Genomic DNA, 13609 nt, shown 5'->3' with positions numbered 1-13609 from the left:
AGTGAAGGAAGTTCAGAGTGTGAGATCTTGGAGAGATAAACAAAGCACTATTAAATGAGGTAGGAGAGATAGCAAGCCCGGACAACATAGGAACTGGGTAGACCATATTAAATGATTTTGAAGGATATTCTTTGTGCGTTGAGAAGCCATTGACAGATTTTACTCAAATTCATGGTGTGGTTAGCTGAAAGTAAAACTCTCTTTGGTTTATCATAGATAGTCTTTACAGTGTTGCAGTAAACTCTTTCTACTCCTAGTTTCTCTAGTGTTTTAAACATGAATCTGTGCTGGATTTTGTCCAATGCTTTTTCTGCATCTGTTGAGAGACTCATGTGATTTTTGTCCTTAATTTATTTTGTGAATTGTATTTATTGTTTTTTGTTTGCCTCCCTGGGCTGAGACCCAGGGAGGTACCATGAGGTACTGTCTTCTTAATGTGTTTTTGAATGTAGTTTGCCAAAATTTTATTAATGATCTGCAAAAAATTTCATTAATGATTTTTGCATTTGAAAAAATTCAACACTCATTCCTGTGGTTTTCGTGCTGAAGAAACTAGGGACGGAAGGAACTTACCTTAATGTTGTAAAGGGTATGTATGGAAAACCTAAGGCAAACATCATTTCAGAGAAAAACTGAAAACATTTTCCTTAAAATCAGGAACAAGACAAGGATAATGACTTTCAGCACTTCTGTTCAACATAGTTCTTGAAACTTTAGCCAGAGTGATTAGGCAAGAGAAGGAAATTAAAAGGATACAAATAGGAAAAGAAGTCAAATTATCTGTTTGCTAAAAACAGGATCCTATATTGAGAAGACCCAAAAAACTCCACCAGAAAATTTCTAGTGCTGATATATAGCTATAAGCAGGCTGTAAGGCTATAAGATCAGCACATATAAATCACTTTCCTATACTCAAATAGTGGAACTGCTGAGAAAGAAATTATGAAAAATACCCCATTCACAATAACCTAAAAAAAAAAAAAAAGAACTTGGGTTAAATCTAAACAAGGAGACGAAAGACTTCTAAAATGAAAACTACAGAACATCAGAACATTGAAAAAAGAAATTTCAAAGAAGACTTTAGAAAATGGAAAGATCTCCTGTGTTCCTGGAGAGGCAGAATTAATTTTATCAAAATGATCATAGTATTAAAAGCAATTACACAGAGACAATGCAATCTCCATCAAAATATGAATGGCATTCTTCACAGAACTATAAAAAGCAGATCTAAAATTGATTTGGAAGAATGAGACTGTGAATAGCCAACCCAACCCTAAACAGTAAGAAAAACAGCATGACATTGGCTTCAAAACAGACATGAAGACCAACAGAACAGACAGAAATAAACACACATAGATAGTCATCTGATACGTGAAAAGGTGCAAAAAATATACATTGGAGAAAAGTTAGAATTTTTAACAAAAGATGTGAAGGAAACTGGATGCAGAAGACTGAAACTAGATACTGACAGTTCACCCTCCACAAATGTCAACTCAAAGTAGATCAAAACCTTAGGAATTTACCAGAAACTACAACTACTAGAAGAAAATATAGATTCAACACTCCAACGTTTTGGCACAGACAACAAATTCCTTCACAGAACTCCTAAACCACAAGAAATAAAACCAAGAATCAATAAGTGGGACGCCATCAAATTTAAAAGCTTCTGCACAACAAAGGAAGCAATTAAGAGCATGAAGAGAGAGCCTACAGAATGGGAGAAGATCTTTGCCAGCTGCTTATCCAATGGTGAATTAATATTCAGAACACATGAAGAACTCAAAACTTAACACCAGAACAATGAATAACCCAATTAATAAATAACGGGTAAAATAACTAAACAGACACTTCTCAAAATAAGAAATACAAATCGACAAGTATATGAAAAAAAATTCAACCATCCTTGGCAATTAGAAAAATGCGAAATGAAACTACATTGAGATTTCATCTCACCCTAATCCGAATGTCAATCAAGAACAGATATGTGGAGTCATATAGAATAATAAATATATCCCCATTGGTGCAAAATACAAAACCCTCAAATGATTGGTGGTTCTAGGAGACTAAATGATTGGTAGCTTCAAGTGGTATGACGCGCTGATTGATGCGCTGATTGGATACGTACTCAATAAAAGAAGAAGCTTCTGCAATAAATGAGTCAGCAGCTACAAGTTTGCCTGCTCTTACCTGGCTCCCAGTGTCTGTGTGGTTATTGACACTGTGCCCTTCACCTCCCATTACACGAGCCCCCATGGTATACAACACAGATATAAAAATAGTAATAAATACTGGTGAGGATATGCGTGAAAAGGTACATTCAGACATTTTTGGTGGGACTGTAAACTAGTACAACTACTCTGGAAAGCAGCATAAAGATTCATCAAAAGACTAGTAGTGGAACCATCATATGACCCAGCTATCCCACTTCTTGCTATTTGTCCAAAAGAACTAAAATCAGCATACCATTGGAATATGGCCACATCAGAGTGTACAGCAGCACAATTCACAATAGCCTAGTTATGGAACTAGCCCAGATCAACAAATGAATGGATTCAGAAAATATGGTATTTATACACACTGGAGTTTTGTTCAGTCATAAAGAATAAGGAAATGATGGCACTTGCTGATAAAAGGAGGGAACTGGAGAACAACATATTAAGGGAAGTAATCCAGACTCAGAAAGCCAAGAGTCAAATGTTTGCTCTCTTATGTGGAAGCTAGACCAAAATAAAGAAATAAAAGGACAAATCCCATGAAGATGGAAGAAATGTCGGTGTAGCAGAAGAAGGGGATTGAAGGAGAAGGAAGGGGGACAGGAAAAGAATGGAATGGTGGAATAAAATCGACCAAATTTTACTGTGTTCCTATATAAATATACCACAGTGAATTTCATCTCTATGTATATCCACGAAGCACTAATTTTTAAAACACTATAAATAAACAGAAGGAGGACCGAGGGAGTTAAAGAAGGGGGATGGGAAAGGGGAAGGACTGGGGACTGAATCAGAGCAAATCATATTCCCTGAATGTCTGATGATGGTGTCGGAATGAATCTCAATATGATATATGACTACACTGCTCACCAGGCTGGTTTGCATTTATTTTCTGGGCACACAGGAAAACTGCAATCCCAAAATGATTTGCCACTAAAACCAGGATCATGTGACTACATTCTGAACAAGGAGATAAGGAGAAAACAGAAGTATAAGATTTCTCTTTCTATCCATAAAGTCCCATACACATCCTCCACCCTCCTGCTCCCCTCTGCCAGGGTGTAGTGGCCATGTAGGGGGACAGTGGCATCAAAAGAGAAAAGCAGCCCGGATTTCAGAGTCACAGGTTGGCAGAAGGACAAAGCTTCCCGGAACTCGTTCTGAAATATGATCTAGCCTACCTCTAGTAAAATAGTCTGAGTCATTCATTTAAATATGACAAATGACTATGGAGAATATAGAAACAATATAGAAAACCCAGCAGCCAGACAGGCTGTTAAAAGTCCAACAGAAACATAATCCCCTGAAGGAAAAAAATTAGTGGGGAAATAATAATAAACTATGACATTCAGGCAAATATAAAGGACAAGAATTTGTTAGAAGGAGTTATCTTCTATAGTTTTTACTCCATTTAGTTGAGAACCTTAAAACTCACTTCTAAAAATAAAGACTTTAAAAACAGGGGAGGGAGGTAACCTATAGGATGGAAGCTGAATTTGAAGGGGTGTGGATATGGAGTGGAATGTGGAAGCGGGTATTCATTATCTATCCTCTGTACAATGCAGTAGGTTCTGACTATTTTTGGTGACAGGCATGCAGTAATACAATGAAAGAGAAATAAGTAAAGAATTGATTTTGCCAGTATTTTTAATTATATGCAGTATAATTGATATTTTATGTGTGATAAGTAATATATTTAAAATTTTTCCTTCTCAATATTGTTGTTTTCATATGTGGGCAAAGAAAGCATTCTAGCTTCAGCTTAGCAAGACAGTCGCCTTGGTGGAGAGTTCTTGCCACCTTGTGGTGAGGGAACACGATGCTCCATGAATAGGCATCCATGAACTGAGGCAAGACCCAGCTTTCCACTGGCCAGATTCTGCCACTCTAAATATTTTTATTGAATCCACACCCTTTAAGGCATCTATGACCAAAGTCTCTACTTTGTATTACTTGTTATATTGTAAAATTAACATATATATTTGGTCATCCAATTCCCTGTCTGGTTCTAAAACCATAAGTCCCAAGAAGGCTGAGTGAGTTCCTATCTATTTTGGACCCTCCAATGTCTCCATCCCCACCTTAGCATAGCCTCCTGTATAACTCCTTATAAGGCAGCACTTGATAGATACTCATGGTTAAGTAATTATTAATTAATTCATTGACCAATATTCAGATACATCATCTGAAAAAATTTTTTTAATTTTTAAAAAAACAAATCACTAAATAATATGTATAAGTTCTTGTATATTTGCTCTGGTGTGTATGTTAAAATTTTATGTGTGCACATCCTTGCTATTGAATAAAAATCCTCTGGAAGGAAACACAGAAACTGTTAGAAAGAATTAACATTAGAGAGGGAAGCTGAAGATCTGAGCTGTGATTTCTCGGTTTGTGCTCACCTTATTGAATATGTATTATGAAAATATATCATTTTTAAATATAAAGGCATAACCACAAATGATAAATAGTATAAGCATTGCCAACCAGAGACAGAAATTTGCTCGTATTTTTTATGCTTTGTAAAAGAGAGAAAATAAACATCCACATGGGTTTTATTACAACCCTCACAATTTAATTTTTTATTTATTACATTTTATCATTATTTAAACAGGCATCATTTTATGCTTTTACAGTGCACAAGATCTTTTGATATGCATTCTGAAGTGGTTATATCTAGCTAATTAACAAGTACATCACCTCACATAGTTATCATTTTGTGTTATTGGCATATGACATCGAATCTTTATTTATCTTAAGAATACAATGTGTCAACATTAGAAGAGTCCCTTTGCTGTACAAAAGAGTTCCTGAGATTAATTCCTACTCCCTAATGTATAATCTCACCAACACCTCCTCATGCCCCTCAACCACCTCAAACTCTGATAAATACCATTAGACTCTCTACTTGTACAAAATCAACTTTTTAAAGTTCCAGATAAGACTGAGATCTTGCAACATTCATCTTTTTACACCTGACTTATTTCACATAATATCTAATATCCTTCAGATTGTCCATGTTGTTACAAGTGCCCAAATTTAATGCTTTTTTATGACTGAATAGTATTCCATTGTGTATTTACACTTTTTCTTTATCATTCATCCATTGATAAGCAACTAAGTATATTACATATATTGGTTGTTATACATAATACAACCAACAAGCAAGAGTGCAGATTTCTCTTTGACAAACCAAGTTCATTTCTGTGGGACATATAGCTAGTAGTGTAATTGTTGAATCATGCAGTGGTTAGTGGGTTTTTTTTTTTTGTGTGGTTCTGGGAATCAAACCCAGGACCTTGTGCATGCTATACTCTACTTCTGTGCTATATCACCAGCCTAATTTTTTAATTATTAAGAAGCCTCCATATTTTCCTATGAGGGCTGTATTAATTTACATTCCCACCAACCTCATGTAAGAATTCATTTTTTTTTGCACGTTCTTACCAAAACTGGTTATCATTTGTCTTTTAATAATGCCCATTCTCACTGGATTGAGGTAATATCTTATTGTGGTTTAATGTGCATTTTTCTGATGCTTAGTGATGATGAGTATTTTTTCATTACCTCTTGGTCTTTTGCCCATTTTTTAATCAGATTATTTTGTTTATTGCTACCTAGTTGTTTGAGTTCTGTAAATAATGATTCTCTCATTACTTTTATTCAACATAGTATAGGAAGTCCTGGCCAGGGTATTTAGTGAATAGAAAGAAATAAAAGGTATCCAAATTAGAAAGGAGTAGGTTAAATTGCTCCTGTTTGCAGACAACCTGCTCTTGAAATTGTAAAACTGTAAATCATCCATCAAAACACTATCAGAATTGATGAACAAATTTAGTCAAATTTCAGGATACAAAAAAGAACCAACAAAAAATAAAGTACATACTTAAAAAATCAGTAGTATTTCTTTACACTGATTAGTAAGCCATATGGAAAAAGAAATCAAGAAAACAATCTCATTTGTACTAACTCCAAAAAAAAAAAAACCCTTAGAAATCAGTCAAGAAAGTGAAAGATCTTTACAATGAAAGCTATAAAACACTGATGAATAAAAATGGCAAGATTTTTCAAGTTCATGGAATGGGAGAATTGCTGTTGAAATGTTCATGCTACCCCAAAGCAATCTGCAGATTCAATGCAACCCCTACCAAAATACCAACAGCATGCCTCACAGAAAGAGAAAAAAGAATCTAAAACTTGAATGGAATCATGAGAGGCATCAGTGAGTCCACGCAATCTTGACCAGAAAGACCAAAGCAGGGGGCATCACACTACCTAACTTCAAAATGCCATATCAGCAGTAGTCATCAAAATAATATAGCACTGCCGTAAAAACAGACAGGCCTGTGGAATAAAACAGAACCCATAAATCCACACAGCCCACTGATTGCCAGCCAGGGTGCCAAAAGCACCCTTGTGGAAAGGACATTGTTTTCAATAAATAGTGTGAGAGAAATTAGGTATCCACATGCAGGAGAATGAATTAGACCTTTATCTGTCACCATATACAAATTTCAACTCAAAATGGATTAAAGGCTTAAATGTAAGACACAAAACCATGAAACTACAAGAAAAAATAGGAAAACAATTCATGATACTGACATGGACAAAGAATTTTTATGGGGGAGAGAAGGACCAGGGATTAAACCTAGGGGTGATTAACCACTGAGCCACATCCCCAACCCTTTTCCAAAGCTCTTTCTAAGTTGTTTAGGTATGCAGCACTGTGCCCAATCTGGGCAAAGATTTTTTAATTGACAAAAGCGCGGGCAATAAAAGCAAAATTGGACAAACTAAAAGAGTTTCACAGAGAAAGGAAACAACAGTGAAGAGAAAACCTACAAAACAGGAGGAAATATTTGAACTTGAATGCTACACATCCAGCACAGGGTTCATATCCTCACGTTTTAAACTCAAGCCTTAGTAATACCTCCAGTTACTCAAACTCAACATTTCCTCATTCTGGAACTTGTTCCTACTTAATTTCAAAGTTTGCTCTCTGACAAACACGTGTGTACAAACACATAACAGTTCTCAAATGTAAGAAATAAAATACGACTGTGTATATAAATACATAAATATATTTGCATAGCTAAAATCCATTCAACTTATATCCAATATTTCTCAGAAGGAAGACCGTGATGATTTTTTTTAAAAAGTTAGCTAGCGGAGGGAGCAAGTAGAGAAAAAAAGAACAGTGTCCTTATTCCCCTGAATGGTCAGAGCCATTTCCCTCCCTTCTTGACTTCATCAGAAGGTACCAGGAGCTCATCTAAAACAACCCTCTTATTACTCCATCACAGATTTCAAAAATCTCACAAGAACGCAATTGTCATCATATTTTTCTCTTTTAAAGTGGTGAGTCCTTCCAATGTGACGGATACTTGAGCTTGCTCTCCTTCCTTCCTTTCTTAATTTACCTGTCTCCTCCCTTTTTTGTCTTTCCTTTCTTTATTTATGAGTAGGTGTCATGTTACTCTAAAAGTAATGCGTGCCTTAAATATCAAGAAAACCAGGTTCTAGATGAGTTTTTGTTTCAAACTCTGCAACTTGAGCAGATCTGTTCACCATTCTTATTATTAGTTCCCTCACTTAACAAAGAAAGGGCTTAGCCCAAATCATATCTGGGATAATTTTCTAATTAACATTTCTATGACTCAAAAAAAAACTGCTTTATATGAGTTTGGAGTCTGAGCAAAACGGACTTAACACTTCAGAGAAGCTATTACAGCAAAATAGTGACTTAATTATTCTCGCCAGTGAGACTGAGATTCCAAGTTGAGACTCCAAATAGTTGTTACAGATCTTTTTTCCTAATAAGATGTCTTGGGTATCATTAAGATCCATTGGGTACTCAGAGACCAGCAATTATAAACCTTAATTTATCCACCTCACTCACTCCCAAACAAGTTTCAGAGGATCTAATTAATCAAGGCAATTTTAAATAAGAAAACTTCGCAGATGATAATTGTTGTTTGGCTCTGAAAGGTACCTCCAGGGACATGGAAGATCAGACAGCACAGAGATCCTGGATCTGAAGATAGGCAAGGCCTTTGTAAACTGATGAGAGGCAGGCGGGCCACTTGTGAGCATTATTGATTCATGGGTTGCTGTCCTGTCTTCTTGGGCTTTGATTCCTCACTCTAAAAGGCAAAACAAAACAAAACAAAATGTATTCCAATTCAGCAAAACCCAGCAACCTCAGATCACATTAACTTATAAGAATTAAAAGCTGTAGCAAAGGCTGCACTTCAGATCTCATTACTGGAGGAGTGGGGGTCTTTCAGGAAGACATCTCTGAACCAGAACACAAGCTCCTCATCTCCATCAAGTTATTAAAATCTCTTGAGTTTTAGATTCCTCAAATGTAAAAGCAGACTAACAAGAGTTCTTAGAGTGGGGAATTACATGAGATAATGCATTTAATGTGCCTGGAACACAGAAAGAGTTCACTAAATGCTCATCATCCTCACTGTTTCGCAATCCCACCCTAGCTGTCACCCTAGCTATCACACTAGCTCCTAAGAGGTCCCCAAGTCTCCAGTCATGCTTTCTTCCTGACCAGCTACACAAAACCAGCTCTCCAATGATGTAGCCCTGCACATTTGAAAGGTCTTTTCTTGGCCCTCTCTTGCTCCAGAAAACATGAAGTCCCAGCTCCTCAAACCAATCAGGTCATAAACTGACACCCTCTGCCCTCCCACTCATGCCCTGCCCTATATGTCCCAGTTCCTGCGTCCAGCTAAGCATCGTGTCTTGTCACTTCCTCATGCTCTTGCTGATACTGTCCTTTCCAACTTAGTGTCCTCCTCACCATTACTAGAAGTCAAATCCTACCTTCACCACCAACCCCAAGGCAGGAAGCTTCTTTCATGAAACCACTGAATCTCCTTACCCAGTGTAACCCTTCCTTCCTTCCTCCTCCTCTCCTCTCCCTTCTTCCTTTCTTGCTTCTGTCCTTACTCTCTTTATCAAACCTTGCATTTGTTCCTTGTGGCCCTTATGTTGTCATAAACATTACTCATTTATAAGTTGGCAATGGTATACCTTTTGGTTTTCTCTACCAATAGTAATTGTAAATGCCAATGGAGTTGTACATTTTATTTTGACTTCAGCAAATAGCCTCCAAAAACTTTAGTAAACTGCTCACAAAATTATTACTTTATTCTGTCAATGCAAAGCGAGGACCTCCTAGGAGAGTAAGATGTCTTCAAAAATTTCAAAGAAAATTAGTGACAAAGCTGAATCCAAAAGAGGTCTTCCCAATTCTTGATTTTATCCACACAAGAATCGATGCTATTCCCATGAAAACAGAGATCAGTGGTGTAGAGGAAGGAAATTGATGGGAAGAGAAGAGGGATGGGAAGAGGGGAGAAATGATGGAAGGACACTCACCTATCATAAAAACATATATGAATACACCACAATTTCACCTTTATGTACATCTGTAGTTCACCATTATTAAAAAAACTATAAATAAATAGAAGAAAGACTAGTAGAATAGAGGAAAGGGAATAGGTGGAGGAAGAAAGAGAGAAAAAAGGGGAGGTACTGGGGACCGAATTGGAGCATATTTCATTCCATGCTTTTTTAATTATGTCAAAGGAACTTTAATATTAAGTGTAATCATAATGCAATAATACAATATAAATTTAAAAACAAAATGAAGGCCTATGCTAAACAACCAGGATCCCAGGTTTAAAAACATCAATGGCTTTTATGCTCCCTGAATACCCCACAACTAGAATATATTAGCCAAAGAAATAGTTAAATACTAATTTTATGAAAACAAAATTACACAGAATTATAAATTCAATTCCTCCAGCCTTCCCAGCTCTTCCTCCCCATAGTCCACAGGCCCAGAGCCTCCTCAGAGTCACTGGAAGCCCCTCATCAGATCAAAATCCATGGCACACAGGAGCATCAGGATCAAACTATGAAAGTCGGATGGGGAAGAGAGTGGCCAGTGCCCTTTCTGCACCAGAGAAATGTTTCAAGTCTAGACATTGGCAAGACAGTCTTGAATCAACAGTTTTGCTGACCATAAATAGTGATTAGGTTAAACACACTTCTTTCCAAAGTCCCATCTGAGTTAAAAATAAAGGAGAACTTGGAATCTTGAGAATGACAGGAGAGAATCAGGTGGACATTCTGAAGGGAACTCAAGGGTGTAGTAGTCAGGGTTCCCTAGAGGAACAGAATCAACAGGAAGTAGGATCATAACAAGGGGATTTATTAGATTGGCTTATGGGACCGGAAATTGGATAGTCCATAATAGCCGTCTGCAGGCTGGAGAGCTGGAAGAGCTGTGCAGTCCAAGAGGCAGAAGCCCCAGAACAAGAGAGAACAATGGTGCTACCTTAGTTCAAGACCAAGGTTTCTGGAAACCACCTGGAAAATCACTGGCAGAGTCTGTTTTGGAAGAGTGAAGAATCGAGAGTCCAGTATCCTCAGACAATCCCAGCAGTAATTAAGAACTGGTTCAAGAAGAATGGGGCTTGCATCTGCTGCTGCTTCCTGTTCTTCCAACTTTTATTCCATCAAGCCACCATCCTATTGGGCGGTGCTGCCCACACTTAGGGAGGTCTCCACTTCAGTTCACTATCCCACATTCCAATCATTCCTAGACACGCCCTCATTGACACACCCAGAAGCCTCTTAATCATCTGCATCTCTTAATTCAATCAAGTTGACCATTCAGATTAACCATTACTTCATTTATTTATTTATACATACTTTAGTAATGGGGAATGAACCCAGGGACACTTAACCACTGAGTCACAACCCCAGCCCTTTTGATTTTTATTTTGAGACAGGACCTGATAAATTGCTTAGGGCTTCACTAAGTTGCTGAGGCTGGCTTTGAACTTCAGATCCTCCTGCCTCAGCCTCCCGAGCCACTGGGATTACAGGCATGCTCCACCACATCTGGCTCAAGGGTATCTTTAACTAAATATTTTAAAGAGAATAATCATTGTAGAAATCTTAAATGGTACCAAAAAAATCAGTTTTTTTTTAAATGTGCTTTCTTACCACACTACTACCTGCACATTCTGAATTATTACTAAATGAGTCGATTTCTTTCTGCATGTTTTATTATTGTTTTGCTTTTTTGTTTTTGTTTGGGATCTTCCTCCCTGGGTGGTGTATTTAAGACACATGTATAACATTTTTTAAATTTTCTCATTTAGCAAGAGAATAAATAATACCTTTGTGTTTTACAAAACATTGTAAAGATTATCAATGAGGGGCTAGGGAAGAATAGAGGTACTTTGGATTAGACAGAGGGGAGTGAAGAGAGGGGAGTGGATATGGGGGTAGGAAGGGCAACAGAATGAATCAAACATCATTACTCTATGTACGTATATGATTACACAACCAGTGTACATCACGTATAACCAGAAGAATGAGTAGTTATACTCCATTTATGTATGATGTGTCAAAATTCAATCCAGTATTATGTATAACTAATTAGAACAAATTTTAAAATTTTCCTTTTTTTTTTTCTTGGTTAATCTCATTTAACTTTTCTGAGCAACTGAGTTGCATGTTCAAATTCTTAATTGATTCTGTTATATTAGATAGCAAATTTCAAAAAAATTATCAATAGTTGAATATGTATTGATAAATGATATGATGCTACAATTCACTGTAACTTAAACATTCAGCAGAAGGAAATGATTATTTCTGGTAATTCACTTTTCTATCTACATGCTATCTATAGTCAGGGGCACCTGGGCCCTAAAACTTTACATCCAAGGAAAGTCATAAGACCATTATTATCAAACTATTTTACAATTTTGTTTCGTAAATGTGGAGACTTAAATAGTTGTTTGAGGTAGAAAATTTTCCTTTATTCTATGAAAATCTTATTAACTGTGTATGCATGTTGAAATAGAACATGAAATTTGCCATTTTAACCATTCTTATTAACTAATTCACTGTTAACTACTTTTAAGTGTTAATTCATTTTTTATGTGTTCTTACTAGTTATATAGGACAGTAGAATGCATCTTGACTTATTATACATAGATGGAGTATAACTTCCCATTCTTCTGGTTGTACACGATGTGGAGTCACACTGGTCATGCATTCATATAAGCACATAGGAAAGTAATGTTGGATAGATTCTACAATCTTTCCTATTCCCATTGCCCCTCCCTTCCTTCTTCCTTCCCTTCGTGGAATCCAAAGTACTTCTATTTTTCCCTACCCCCAAACACACTTATTGTGAGCTAGCATCTGTGTATCAGAGAAAACATTCAACCTTTGGGGTTTGACTTTTTTAACTTGGCATGATAGTATCCATTTCCATTCACTTACCAACAAATGCCATAATTTAATTTCTCTTTATGACTGATTAATATTCCATTGTGTATATATACCACAATTTCTTTATTTATTCATCTGTTGAAGGCCACCTAGGCTGGTTCCATAATTTAGCTATTATGAGTTGAACTGCTATAAACATTGATGTGGCTGCATCACTGTAGTATGCTGATTTTAAGTCCTTTGGGTATAAACCAATGAGTGGGATAGCTGGGTCAAATGGTGGTTCCATTCTTGGGAATCTCCATACTGCTTTCCAGAGTGGTTGCACCAATTTGCAGTCTCACCAGCAATGTATGAGTGTACCTTTTCCCCCACATCCTTGCCAACATTTATTGTTACATGTATTCTTGATAACTGCCGTTCTGACTGAAGTGAGATAGAATCTCAGTGTAATTTTAATTTGTATTTCTCTAACTGCTAGAGATGTTGAATGGTTTTCCATAGATTTGTTGACTAATCACATTTCCTCTATGAAGTGCCTATTCCATTCCTTTGTCCATTTATTAATTGGGTTTTTGCTTTTTGGTGTCAAGTTTTTGCATTCTTTATATATCCTGGAGATTAATGATGTTTCTGAGGTGTGGGTAGCAAAGATGTTCTCCCATTCCGTAGGCTCTCTCTTCACATTCCGGACTGTGTCCTTTGCTGTGAAGAAGTTTTTTAATTTGATTCCATCACATTTGTTGATTCTTGATTTTACTTCTTGCACTTTTGGGGTCTTGTTAAGGAAGTCAGTTCCTAAGCCATCTTGGAGAGTTGGACCTATTGTTTCTTCTGTTAGGCACAGGGCCTCTGGTTTAACGCCTAGGTCCTTGATCCACTTTTAGTTGAGTTTTGTGTAGGGTGAGAAAGAGATACTTAATTTCATTTTGCTACATATGGATTTCCAGTTTTCCCAGTTCCATTTGTTGAAGAGGCTATCTTTTCTCCAAGTATGTTAGGGGTATATCTTATTCTAATTAGGATCACAGTCTTGTGGATGTACATAATGTTGAGATTCACTGTGGTATATTCATATATGTACACAGGAAAATTATGTCAGATTCATTCCATTGTCTTTCCTA

This window comes from Sciurus carolinensis, chromosome 11 (assembly GCF_902686445.1).
Source record: "Sciurus carolinensis chromosome 11, mSciCar1.2, whole genome shotgun sequence".
NCBI lineage: Eukaryota > Metazoa > Chordata > Mammalia > Rodentia > Sciuridae > Sciurus > Sciurus carolinensis.
Note: the sequence above shows the minus strand (reverse complement) of the source record.